The 13,213-nt window shown below is 45.7% G+C and overlaps 1 protein-coding gene, 4 non-coding genes and 1 pseudogene across 5 annotated transcripts in view; 5 read left to right on the top strand and 1 right to left on the bottom strand.

The window, feature by feature from the left end:
* LOC138242797 (zinc finger protein 271-like) overlaps positions 1–13,213 on the top strand; it is a 683,123-nt gene that overhangs the window by 11,884 nt on the left and 658,026 nt on the right. The window lies entirely within an intron of this gene.
* Positions 1–13,213, bottom strand: part of LOC138242769 (zinc finger protein 271-like) — a 735,173-nt pseudogene that overhangs the window by 462,952 nt on the left and 259,008 nt on the right.
* Positions 10,607–10,725, top strand: LOC138245414 (5S ribosomal RNA). Its single transcript, XR_011194024.1, has one exon. It is a non-coding gene; the product is annotated as a 5S ribosomal RNA (ribosomal RNA).
* Positions 11,263–11,381, top strand: LOC138219281 (5S ribosomal RNA). The gene has a single exon (XR_011181600.1). It is a non-coding gene; the product is annotated as a 5S ribosomal RNA (ribosomal RNA).
* On the top strand, positions 11,919–12,037 carry LOC138244796 (5S ribosomal RNA). The gene has a single exon (XR_011193411.1). It is a non-coding gene; the product is annotated as a 5S ribosomal RNA (ribosomal RNA).
* On the top strand, positions 12,574–12,692 carry LOC138244785 (5S ribosomal RNA). Its single transcript, XR_011193400.1, has one exon. It is a non-coding gene; the product is annotated as a 5S ribosomal RNA (ribosomal RNA).

Raw genomic sequence — 13,213 nt, 5'->3', positions numbered from 1 at the left:
CGCTGGGATAGGGGTATGCTGTTCACAAACCAATAGCATTTAAACTACAGCACCCACAATGCTGCAACCAAGTGTTTTACACACCAGACAGCCCCCCCCCCCCCCCCCCCCTCACCTTATACAACCTTGCTTGGGGTTGTGAAACCTTTTTTTAAATTATTTTTTCAATACAGCACCATTAAACATGCATTACACTGGGATGGGGGGTGCTATTCATGAGTCAAAAGCTTCATCACAACATCTGAAAATTTTAGATTTGACATTCTTTTTATTTCATGCTTTTTTAGTTTTTCCTAATTTCACATTTTAAATAAGCTGTATCTGTAGCAAATCACAATGAAGGTGTGGTATGCAGATGTGACTGTGTAACCATCAGCCACGAAGGAGAGAAACAAAAAAACTCCAAAGGAGAAAAAAAATCTCTGGGGGACCAAGGCCTGATGATTGACCTCCCCTCCAGGTATGACAAGTAGTTACTAGAAACAGTTCACATGCACCACCATGCAGATTGACACAGTGAATTCTATTCCCTGTATTATGTCAGGCTAGATATTAATGTTGAGTATGTCCCATCCACTGGGTTGAGCAGTACAGGATCTTGAGTTTTGTAGGGACTCATATCGGCTGGGTTCCTTGCTTCAGAAATCCAGGAGGATCCCTTGTCATGGGGGACGGAGCTCGATATCAACCAAAGGCACCGAAGAGAGAACAGTGGCAGGCATGGTGTGGAGAAAAAAAAAGGGTTAGACACAGAAAAAACAATTGCAATGTGGTTGTCTACTTACCCACTTGATATCTGTTTCTGCACCTCCTAAAGAATTAGATCACTCAGGATCAATAAGACTACAGAGATGATGTAGAAGACTACAGCATTGTTAAATATGCTTGTAGGTATGGGGCATCCTTAATAAGGTCTGACATATTTCTACAATTTAGGGGCTGTGTGTCTAAATGCTATGCTACCTGCTCGCTATTATTAACGTAAGCTGTTCATTGATCTAGACAGCATCCTGCAAATGCCATAATCTTACTGGAAGAAAAGGATCACTTTGGTGTCTAGGTTGTTCTTTTTTGATGAGTCTCCAAGCCTGGAGATGTACACGGTATGATATTGAAAGTCAGTGGGGTTCAGACTTCGATGATGTGATTGTGTTTTATTGTTTCGGTTAGAATCCTTTTAGTAGTGTGTCCTGTCTGAAAGGTACTGTAGAGATGGTAATATTTGGTTAACCTAATAAGGAATCACGTTGGATACACCTCTATTTGACAGAAGCCAGTTTTCTTTGATCTTTCTTACAGCAAAGTGGAATAAATCATGTCATGGTGACATACTGTTGATTTAGAATTCTTTGCACTACTACTTTGATGTTAACACTGTGTAGTGATCATATATAAAAGGGACTGTGTTGTGTTATGATGAACTTTTTTACTGTTTTCATACATACTTTGTTTGGTTTCTGGCAAAAGATAACAAATAATTAATAATAATAATTGCTTACACTTACAGTATGAACAGACTGTAGCTGCCTTAGACACTTACTTTACACTGCAGAGAAATGTGGTTTTGGAATGGCATAAATTTAGACAAGGATCTGTAAAGAATCCCCCACGAATAGGTATGCAGATCGTATGCAGACGCAGGACCAGGTAGATATCAAAACAGGAGTACAATCCAAAACGTCAAAAATCCTGGAGATCCGAAGAGAATATTACAATCCAAATCAGTAGGCAAGGTTCAAGGTCAAGGGCCAAAAGGATAGTTCAGGAACCAGGAGAAGTATAGTAAGCGAGGTACAAAGAAAGGCGAGGTAGAGCTCTCTAAGAGAAGACTCAATTGTTATTTTCAAACTGCTGCTGGCACTGGTTAGTTTATCTGGGCTGGCTGGCGGTTGTGACAAGATCTCAGTCTCAGGACGAGTCTGTTGATGCTTTTGTAAATGCACTAAGAGAACTGGCCAAATCATGTGACTTTGAAGGATTTGAAGCTGACATGTTAAGAGATCGACTTTAGAAAGAGCTCTTACAGTTGCTAGAATTTATGAAGCAGCTCAAGCAGAATCAAAAAAATGCTTTCTAACCACAGTGACAAAGCTAGAGAGAGTCATGTTTACTTCAAAAGAAACATTGAACGGGTTGCTCTCTCAAACTTTAGAAACAAAAGCTGAGCAGCAGGACGCAGTCAAGTTACAGACATAGAAGAACAGGGGACGGCTGACATTACATAACTGACATTACAGGTGCGGACTACCAACGCACAAAGCAGATGAATGCGGAGCACAAGTAACAAAATGTCTACACTGTAAGAAAACAGGTCATTATGCACCAGAGTGTGTAGAAAGAAAATCAGTTTCCAAAAAGAAAAGAAAGTTAATACAAATAAGGAAGGGACAAAGCTTAAAAAAACGGATAAACCAGTGAGCGCAGTTCAAGAACCTTCTTCAGACTCAGATGAATTTGTTTATTCCATTGACCCTGAAGGTAAAGAAACTGTTCAAATAAATGGCCAAGAGATAAAAATGTTGATAGATACAGGAAGTGGAAGAAACCTCATTGGAGTAGAACGTTTCAAGAAAGTGTTTGCACACAGAACTAAACTTAAGCAGACTAATAAGAAATGCTATGCCTATGCACAAATTAGTCCACTTCAGTGTGTTGGCTACTTTGAGGCACAGCTGAAATGGTAGGAAAATGTAATAAAGGACAAAGCCTATGGAATTGAAGGAAATGTAGAACAATTGTTGGGAAGAAAAGCATGTTTCGATCTGAAGATTCTGAATGTAGGAGACACTGTCAATGTGGTTGACCAGTCCTCACAGAAGTTTCAGCAGTTAGCACAGGAATTTGAGTCACTCTTTAAAGGTTTAGGACAGATCAAGGTTACAGTAGATGAGAAAGTTTTGCCAGTAGCTCAAAGTCTGAGACGAGTACCCTGTCCAGTGATAGAAGCTGTTAATCAGGAGTTAGATAAAATCCTGGATGATGGAATTATTGAAGAAGTGAATCAAGGTGCAGATGGATCTAAAATATTCTGATAATACCTAAAAAGACACCAAGGATGTGTGGATCTGTGAGAAGTGAATAAAGCAGTAATCAGAGAGAGACATCTAGTACCAACGGTTGACAGCATATTGCAAGCAGTGCAAAGAGCCAAAGTTTTTGCAAAGTTAGATGTTCGAAAAGGATTCTGGTAAGTTGAGTTGGCCCTGGCATCAAGACACCTTACTACTTTCACCACACACAGGGGTTGTTACCATTTCAGAGTAGTTCCTTATGGCTTGTCTAGTGCCCCAGAGGCCTATCAGAAGGCTATGGACTCGATGTTGTGTGAAATGCCTGGTGTTGTATGGTATATGGATGATGTTGTAGTACATGCGGAAAATGAAGAACAACTTGAACAGAGGCTCAGGCAAGTATTCCAAAGATTCCAAGACAGAGGCTTAACTTTAAATAAAGATAAGTGCATCTTTGGCCTAAAAGAGATCGAGATACTGGGACATTTGGTCACTGCAGAAGGAATAAAACCAGACCCGAAAAAGGTGAGAGCTGTTTGCAGTGCACCGAGACCTGAGAATGTTGCGCTTCTGCACTTGTTCTTAGGCACTTGTGGATTTTTGATGAAATTAATTCCTAATTATGCAGATATATCAGAACCCTTAGAAAACTAATGAGGAAAGGACAGAAGTGGGAATGGATATCGAAAACTGAGAAAGCCATTGCCGAGTTGAAAAGAGCACTTGTAACTGAACCATGTCTGGCATACTTCAAACTAGATGCATCAACAGTAGTGATCAGTGACGCGAATCCTGTAGGACTTGGAGCAGTATTGCTACAAAGACAAGAAGATGGACAGAACAAACCAGTGGCATATGCAAGTCGCTCACTTACCCCAACAGAAAGGCATTACTCACAAATAGAGCGTGAAGCCTTGGGTTGTGTTTGGGCAGTGGACATATTTATGGGGAGGCAAGTTCACACTTCAAATGGATCATAAACCCCTCATTTATATGTTCAATCCCAAAAAGGCAACATTGTTACCACCCAAGATACAAAGACTTGGATTGAGATTATGGCCTTATGATTACAAAATTGAACACATAGTAGGGAAAACCAATGTCGCAGACTCATTGTCACGTCTTCCTTTACCAGACACAGAAGACACTGGTTATGTAGACACCTATGTTGATGGAGTGCTTTCAATCAGCACTTATGATATGCATGCACTGACACTTGAGGAACTTAAACAAGCAACAAACGAAGATGACACATTGAAATTGTTGATGTCCATAGTGGAAAAAGGACAATGGCCTAATCCAATTCCAGACGAACTGCAGCCATACCACAGGTGTAGGTTGGAGTTATCTACATATGATGGACTGCTTTTAAGAGGACAGAGGATTGTGTTACCGAAAACAAAAATCAGACAAGCACTGAAAATAGCACATGAGACACATCACGGTGTAGTTTGTACAAAACAGTACCTGAGAAGCAACTTTTACTGGCCCAACATGGACAGTGATGTTGAAAGACTAATCAGGAATTGTTCCACTTGTGTGTTGAATCAGCCATTGCAGGAGGATCAACCTCTCCAACCACTTGAATTACCACCAAGGCCTTGGACAAAATTGGGCATTGCCCTGGTAGGTCCCATTCAGAATGAATACATATTGACTGTCATAGACTATTATACTTCTTACCCTGAGGCGGTTGTTGTATCAGACATATCTTCAGCCACAGTTATTAGAGAGATGATGAACATCTTTGCACGATTTGGTTATCCACTAGAGGTAGTAACAGATAATGGCAGGCAATTCATAGGACAGTTGTTTGAATCATTTCTGACTAATTGTGGAATTAAACACATCTGTGCATCACCTTACTATCTGAGATGTAATGGCAAAATTGAAAGATTTCACAGATACCTGAAAAAGGCCTTAAGAGCAGCTGTGACAGAAGGAAAAAAGAGAGAGAGGAACTCCCTAAGATTCTGCTGACTTATAGATCAACACCACACAGGGCATCTGGAGAAACCCCAGCTAATCTTATCTTTGGGCGTGATATCCGGACTAAACTACCAAACATGGAAAAGAAAGAAGAAGAGCCAAGGGACATTCAAAAGACAAAAGATATCCATAGACATCATGAGGAGTATGCACACAAAATGAAATTATATGCAGACCAGACACATCGAGCAAGGGATCATAACTTCAAGGTCGGTGACGTAGTGTTTGTGGCTGGCCTAGACACCGGTAAATTGGATGCCAAGTTCAAAGACACTCGCTATGTGTTATTGAGAAACACCTCTTGTAACTCTTTTGAGTTAGTGAATGTGGAAGATGGCTCAAAAATAATGAGAAATGTAAAACATCTTTGACACGCTCCTCCATTGGATCTTGATTTTGAATCTGCAGAAACAGAAAATGCTGAGAATACAGGACTTTCTGACGTGCAGGAAGTGCCGAGTCCTCAGACAGTGGAGAGTACATCCGTAGGAGAGCCAGTAACTTTACCCAGAAGTAAAGTAACAACCATTAGTGGCAGGGTTATCAGGAAACCGGCTCATTACAGAGACATTTAAAAATACAGGACTTGCATAGCTCTCAAAATGTTAAATTGCCCTATTTTGTTTGTGTTATCTATGTAGATGTTGATTAGACTGCTAGAAATGAGGTGATATTTAGAAGTGACTTAAGTAGAAATTGAACTAAAATTTGAGTTGGTACATATAGAAATTGTTGTAAAAAAAGATGAATGTATTGAATAGAAATGAAAGGCTTTATGTACATTTTGTTGTAATAGTTAATAACAGTTTACTGTGTGTTGATATAAAATTGTTACAATTGTATGGTAAAGCTATAGACTTTAAAAATAACAAAGGAAGGGATGTCGTATAGTGAATAGACATCGCGAGACAACAGACCGAGAGAGTAGAAGGCGGGAACATATGGTGTGAGACCGTGATTTGTGTAGTTAATAAAATAGTCTAAATCATATAAGAAAGGCTCTTTATTAAGATACACAACATGCTCGATAAGCTACTGGACACACCCACCCCTCCTCACACAGACCGTGGAAAAGCCCCCGAGTGGGAGGGCTCTCTCTTCCTCCCAGGACCTCTTGGACACGACGCACAGACAGAGCGCGGGGAGCCGCTGCCTGCAAACACGGCTCCAGGCAGGACTCCACTCCGCAGGAGGAGATGGGGGCAGCTTAGCTCCTGTGCAGAGACCTGAGCTGTTGTTGCTGCGGACGCTGTCTTTTCTGTTCTCGGGGTAGGAGTGAATGTTGAGTTGCCCTTAGAAATGAAGCAGAGCACTTCAACGGCACGGGTGTGTGTGTGCGTGCGCCCTGGTGATTCTGGGAGACAGATCAAACCTGGGCTAAAAGAAAGGGGGCTTAGCCCTCTTGCATTTGCTAGATCGAAGTTGTACAACCCATTTGTATCTGCTAGGCAGCGCAGTCGTTGTGCACAAAGAACGCTTTGAAAAGTGTCAAAAGCAAGTCATTCCGAGTTGGTCGTTTGTGTTTTCCGTTCAGACGCGAAATGCTGAAATGATCTCTCGGCTCCTCGGTTGTCATTTCTGCTCTGTAAAGGAATCACAGTACGCGTCGGCTTCCAGCACGGTGGGTCAAGACACGATGCCTGGGGTCAGAGAGGGCGATGTCTTCCTTGTTAGTATAGTGGTGAGTATCCCTGCCTGTCATGTGGGAGACCGGGGTTTGATTCCCCGACGGGGAATCGCTCTTCTTCTACCTCCTTAGAGAAAGGACTGCCTTTCACTTCTCTGTATTTTCTTTCACAGCGCTGTGCAGCTTTTCATTGCTCTTGCTTTCCTGTTCCTGATGGTAGCGGTTTACAGAACAGAAAGTCCTCATGAGACATACCCTCAAACTCATATCTAACATAAACGAGTGAATTGGCCAAATCGATTACAGACTCACCTAATTGCAATGAAAAGCATCTGCTCATCTTAACGCGCTCTACCAGTGTACTTTTGAAACCATCCGCCATTTCAATAATTCTATGAGTGACTGTGTCTTTCAGAGGGGGCAGCAGGTCGAGCTGTTTAGCAGCTTTTTTTCACACATAATACGTGTCAGCTCTTTTGTTAACAGTAAATAAGGGTGTTCAAAAAAAGTGTCTGTTTATTAGGTGTAAAAATTCCTTAACGTCTTTGATTCTGTCATCAAAGATAAACTGCAATCAGCAAAGATAAAAGGATAATAATCTTTGCATACTGCCCTGTCTTTCTCACACCTGAAGAAGGCTCCACAGCCGAAACAGTGTGTTTCCTTTCTTCTCTTTTCAACATGGAATAATCCTTTACTTGTTCCTTTGCAGCCTACGCATGCTGACGCAGCTACCCACCTGATATATAACATTCCTATAATCACAACTATGAATTTCCACTGTGGGTATTACATGTCACAACGCAGAAATGCAACAGTGACGTGTCGTAATTACAAATGTACATGATAAGTGATTTTGTCTCTCCTACCTTAGTGTCGGAATATTAAGATGTTCTGGTGACAAGGAAGGAGGGAAAAAGTAAATCAGCAGAAGGGGTGCTATTTTGTTGACTGTTAATCCTTACATGTTCATAAGGTCATATTTAAAAAATGGTACAGTAAATTTTCTTATACTTAATGATTTTCATAATTTGTCACATTACCTCAGTGGCAGAATTGTGAGACTATTTAATAATCAGGAGGGAGGGTCATAGCAATAAGCAGAAAGTGCCATCACCCTTTGCTCATCTTTGGTTAACCATATTCTCACAAGCCATGTTCTAAATGTCCCATTGTAGACTGCTATATTAACATTTCTTGCAAAATGCAAGATTTTGAGACTTTTAATAATCAGAAGGCAAGGTCGTGGTAAATATGCAGAAAATGCCAGTGAATGAATGGTTTGCTTTTGTCTTATTTACTTGTCGTCTAACATGCCAGTTTGTGTTATTGTGAGTTTTGAAAATTGGTTTTCGATTTTCTTAAATGTGTTTCATACAAAAATGCAATTTGGATAATCATTATGTACATATTCCCCTTTACTGAGGCTATGTCCAGTAATCCACTCGGATTAGTATTTTTAAAAATAACTATAGAGAGCCATCTACAAGCGAAAGGCGGCATAACATCACAGTAGCATCTTATAAGGTGGAACGAAAAACGCGAATAAGAAGCTGCCGAATAAGAAGCCAACTTCAGCTTCGTTAATGCAGCAGGATTGGGTGAGGTAAGGTGGAAAATATTTCTTCCTCTGCATCCTAACATTTTTGTAGTTGTTCCAGGACTTCTCGCCCCAGATAAAGCTGCCAATACATCACTTGTTTCTACTCCATCAATATCAGCAGTGTTATCGGTACTAAGCTCCACAGCCGAAACATTGTGTTTCCTTTCTTCTCTCCGTGAAAGTCGATTCGATTTGTCAGCGAAACCGAAACTTAACCCTTTTTATAATTGCAGGAAATGCGAGTGTTTAACACGTGTCAGAATCACCAGGAATGTCCAATAAAGACCAACATTGCAACCCCCCAGAAAACCATATTCACCCATGAAAAATGATCGTCGAATGGCTGGCGGGATACATCATTTATACTCCCGTTGCATTGTGTGGCGGGGGCTCCGTGTCCCCTGAGCGGGGCTGGAGGATCGTTTATTTGCAATTCTTTGGAAAGGAGCTTCTTTCGAAATCAATGCGTGCCTGGATGTTCGCGAACGTGCTCCCTTGTGTTGGCTTGTCCCGCACTGGAAGAGCACAAGGCAAGTCTTCACAAGACAAAAACCTCCAGTGCACAGCACACTGAAAACATTTTTTGGCTGGCGCGTTTTATTTCAAAACAGAAACAGCACCAGTCGAACAAGTCGGCCAGATGCACAGAGCCTCCGCCCTCTTGTGGCTCCTTCTTGCTGCCTTTCCGCTGCCCCGGCGGGCGGCGAGGAGGAAGCGCCGTTTCCTACACATCTGCAGTCGCCATGCGCATTCGCAGCATGTCCCGGGACGCAATTCGGCCTCATTTGCATAACACCAGACCGGCTACGCAAGCTCGCATCGTGCGCCTGCCACACACCGAACAAACACCGGAGCCTTTTCAGCAATTTCCAAAAAACGGGCCTGCTCGCCTGCCCACAAGGCTCCATCTCTTACCCGCTCTCCAGAGCCTGCTGTCTTCTGTGCTGTTCTCTCGGCACCGCTGCAGCGCACACAACTCCTGCAGCGCGGGGAGAGAGTTTCCACGCTCCGCCGCAGGGAAGGCTCGCTCCGTGCGCACACGTCCTTTCAATGCCAGTTCAACAAGTGCTCCGCATTAGCAGCGTCGGGGCTCCGGCGTGTCGCACCTCACCTCACCTCGCACAGCCCCCTCCTTGAATGTCTGGCGCTGGGCATGCCCCGCTCTCCTCCACCTTATCTTATCGCGTGTGACCACCGACAATGGCCACAATGCCGGGGAATGGCACCTGTAAAGTGTTAATTGGGGCACAGGACAGCCCGTCTCGTCTCGGGGTCTGGCTTCAAAGACAATACAGCAAACACAGCGGGGCGGGGGAAGAAGACGACATGACACATGCAGGTACATTCAGCTCCAGCGGGAAAGAGTCATTTGTCGGTCTTTTCAAGTGCTGGGAGCCGAGTAATCCTTCGCTTGTATCGTTTCTCCCCGATGACTAGATCTCACCCTGCGACTCTTGACTGGGCTCACCCACGGCAGCCCAGCAGGTGTGAGCCTAGCCGGCACCCGGATGGGAGATTCCCCCCGGAAAAGCTCAGGTTGCTACTGCTCCTGCAAGAGGTGTGACTGGGACCAGTAGGGAGCGCTCACCCTGCGGTCTGTGTGGCTTTCTTATGCCCCAGCATCCTGATGGCGACACTCTGCTGCACAAACAGGCACCGTCCTTCGGGGAAGGCGTAAAACTGAGGTCCCGACCCTCCATGGCCATTAAGAAATCTCTCAAAAAGAGACGTCGGGGGTGTCACTCTGGTGTTAGTGTTCCCCTTTACCAATCAGTCGGAGTCTCCTCCTAATCCCCGTCTCATATGTAACAATCAATGACAAGGCCCCCCTGTCCCGCGATATTGTACTTGTCTCCTGGCCGCTTGCTGGCGCCGTGAGATTTAGTACTCGCGCAAGAGACCGGGGGCAGAGCGCGAACGCGGTCCCCCGCCCCCCACAAAGTGTGCGCTCCAGGTTCCCTCTCGGGGCTCTGCAACACAGCGGAAAGGCAGCGAGAAGGAGCCTCTTCCTCTGACGCCGCAAGGCCACAAGAGGGCGGAGGCGCCGCGCGCCCGGCCGACGTGTTGGACTGTTGCGCTTTATGTGCTGAAATAAACACGCGACAGCCCAGAAATGTTTTCAGAGTGCTGTGCACTGGAGGTTTTTGTCTTGTGAAGACTTGCCTTGTGCTCCTCCTTGCAGTTTGTTTGTTCTCCTCCAGTGCGGGACAAGCCAACACAAGGGAGCACATTCGCCAACATCCAGGTACGCAATGCGATTTGGAAAGAAGCTCCTTTCCAAAGAGTTGCACACGAACGATCCTTCAGTCCCGCTCGGGGGGCACAGAGCCCCAGCCACACACAGCTTCAAGTAGCGAGTCAGGCGCCATGGCTTTCGCTTGCGGCCACACCCCCTTGAGCACGCCTGATCTCGTCTGATCTCGGAAGCTAAACAGGGATGGGCCTGGTTAGTACTTGGATGGGAGACCGCCTGGGAATACCAGGTGCTGTAAGCTTTTAAGCGCAGGAGGCGCCCTATCCCCGCTCGCTCGCTCATTCCCCTGTTCACACGTGCAGTGCGGCTTGTCCGTCTGTTTATTTGTCAGCTTTGGCGAGACACGGGTGCTTGTGTATTAGCGTGAGCGTTTTTTATTCTGATCAGGAACAGTTTTACAAGTCCGCAAAGGATCGAAGAAAGGTTTATCGCCAGCTGAAAAGAGACACAGCGCTTCGGCTGTGGAGACTTGTTCGGCTGGCGTTCGGAGAGTCGCGTTTTTCAGAACTGTATTGAGATCGTTTTCCACAAAGCTCAGATGTCAAAGCACAGCAGCAGCTCTCCACAGCGATCCTCTATAGCCCCCTTTCTCCCGCAGCTCCGTCCTCATTGGAAGGAAGCAAGAGTGAAAGGCTGAAGTGAAATAGAGCGGGGACGAAGGCAGTGAAGAGAGAGAACGTGGGAAGAAGAGAAAAACGCAAGGGAAAAAGAGCAGCGTCATAAAAGAGGTGACGGAGCTGTCCTCTCAATAAGAAGGGTGCCAGCGAGCCTTGCTCTCGCTTACGGCCACACCCCCTTGAGCACGCCTGATCTCGTCTGATCTCGGAAGCTAAACAGGGATGGGCCTGGTTAGTACTTGGATGGGAGACCGCCTGGGAATACCAGGTGCTGTAAGCTTTTAAGCGCAGGAGGCGCCCTATCCCCGCTCGCTCGCTCATTCCCCTGTTCACACGTGCAGTGCGGCTTGTCCGTCTGTTTATTTCTCAGCTTTGGCGAGACACGGGTGCTTGTGTATTAGCGTGAGCGTTTTTTATTCTGATCAGGAACAGTTTTACAAGTCCGCAAAGGATCGAGGAAAGGTTTATCGCCAGCTGAAAAGAGACACAGCGCTTCGGCTGTGGAGACTTGTTCGGCTGGCGTTCGGAGAGTCGCGTTTTTCAGAATTGTATTGAGATCGTTTTCCACAGAGCTCAGATGTCAAAGCACAGCAGCAGCTCTCCACAGCGATCCTCTATAGCGCCCTTTCTCCCGCAGCTCCGTCCTCATTGGAAGGAAGCAAGAGTGAAAGGCTGAAGTGAAATAGAGCGGGGACGAAGGCAGTGAAGAGAGAGAACGTGGGAAGAAGAGAAAAACGCAAGGGAAAAAAAGCAGCGTCGAAAAAGAGGTGACGGAGCTGTCCTCTCAATAAGAAGGGTGCCAGCGAACCTTGCTCTCGCTTACGGCCACACCCCCTTGAGCACACCTGATCTCGTCTGATCTCGGAAGCTAAACAGGGATGGGCCTGGTTAGTACTTGGATGGGAGACCGCCTGGGAATACCAGGTGCTGTAAGCTTTTAAGCGCAGGAGGCGCCCTATCCCCGCTCGCTCGCTCATTCCCCTGTTCACACGTGCAGTGCGGCTTGTCCTTCTGTTTATTTGTCAGCTTTGGCGAGACACGGGTGCTTGTGTATTAGCGTGAGCGTTTTTTATTCTGATCAGGAACAGTTTTACAAGTCTGCAAAGGATCGAGGAAAGGTTTATCGCCAGCTGAAAAGAGACACAGCGCTTCGGCTGTGGAGACTTGTTCGGCTGGCGTTCGGAGAGTCGCGTTTTTCAGAATTGTATTGAGATCGTTTTCCACAGAGCTCAGATGTCAAAGCACAGCAGCAGCTCTCCACAGCAATCCTCTATAGCGCCCTTTCTCCCGCAGCTCCGTCCTCATTGGAAGGAAGCAAGAGTGAAAGGCTGAAGTGAAATAGAGCGGGGACGAAGGCAGTGAAGAGAGAGAACGTGGGAAGAAGAGAAAAACGCAAGGGAAAAAAGCAGCGTCGTAAAAGAGGTGACGGAGCTGTCCTCTCAATAAGAAGGGTGCCAGCGAGCCTTGCTCTCGCTTACGGCCACACCCCCTTGAGCACACCTGATCTCGTCTGATCTCGGAAGCTAAACAGGGATGGGCCTGGTTAGTACTTGGATGGGAGACCGCCTGGGAATACCAGGTGCTGTAAGCTTTTAAGCGCAGGAGGCGCCCTATCCCCGCTCGCTCGCTCATTCCCGTTCGCACGTGCAGTGCGGCTTGTCCGTCTGTGTATTTGTCAGCTTTGGTGAGACACGGGTGCTTGTGTATTAGCGTGAGCGTTTTTTATTCTGATCAGGAACAGTTTTACAAGTCCGCAAAGGATCGAGGAAAGGTTTATCGCCAGCTGAAAAGAGACACAGCGCTTCGGCTGTGGAGACTTGTTCGGCTGGCGTTCGGAGAGTCGCGTTTTTCAGAACTGTATTGAGATCGTTTTCCACAAAGCTCAGATGTCAAAGCACAGCAGCAGCTCTCCACAGCGATCCTCTATAGCCCCCTTTCTCCCGCAGCTCCGTCCTCATTGGAAGGAAGCAAGAGTGAAAGGCTGAAGTGAAATAGAGCGGGGACGAAGGCAGTGAAGAGAGAGAACGTGGGAAGAAGAGAAAAACGCAAGGGAAAAAGAGCAGCGTCATAAAAGAGGTGACGGAGCTGTCCTCTCAATAAGAAGGGTGCCAG

The sequence above is a fragment of the Lepisosteus oculatus genome, chromosome 14 (genome assembly GCF_040954835.1).
Source record: "Lepisosteus oculatus isolate fLepOcu1 chromosome 14, fLepOcu1.hap2, whole genome shotgun sequence".
Classification (NCBI taxonomy): domain Eukaryota; kingdom Metazoa; phylum Chordata; class Actinopteri; order Semionotiformes; family Lepisosteidae; genus Lepisosteus; species Lepisosteus oculatus.
Note: the sequence above shows the minus strand (reverse complement) of the source record. Positions and strands in the feature narration are given on the sequence as shown.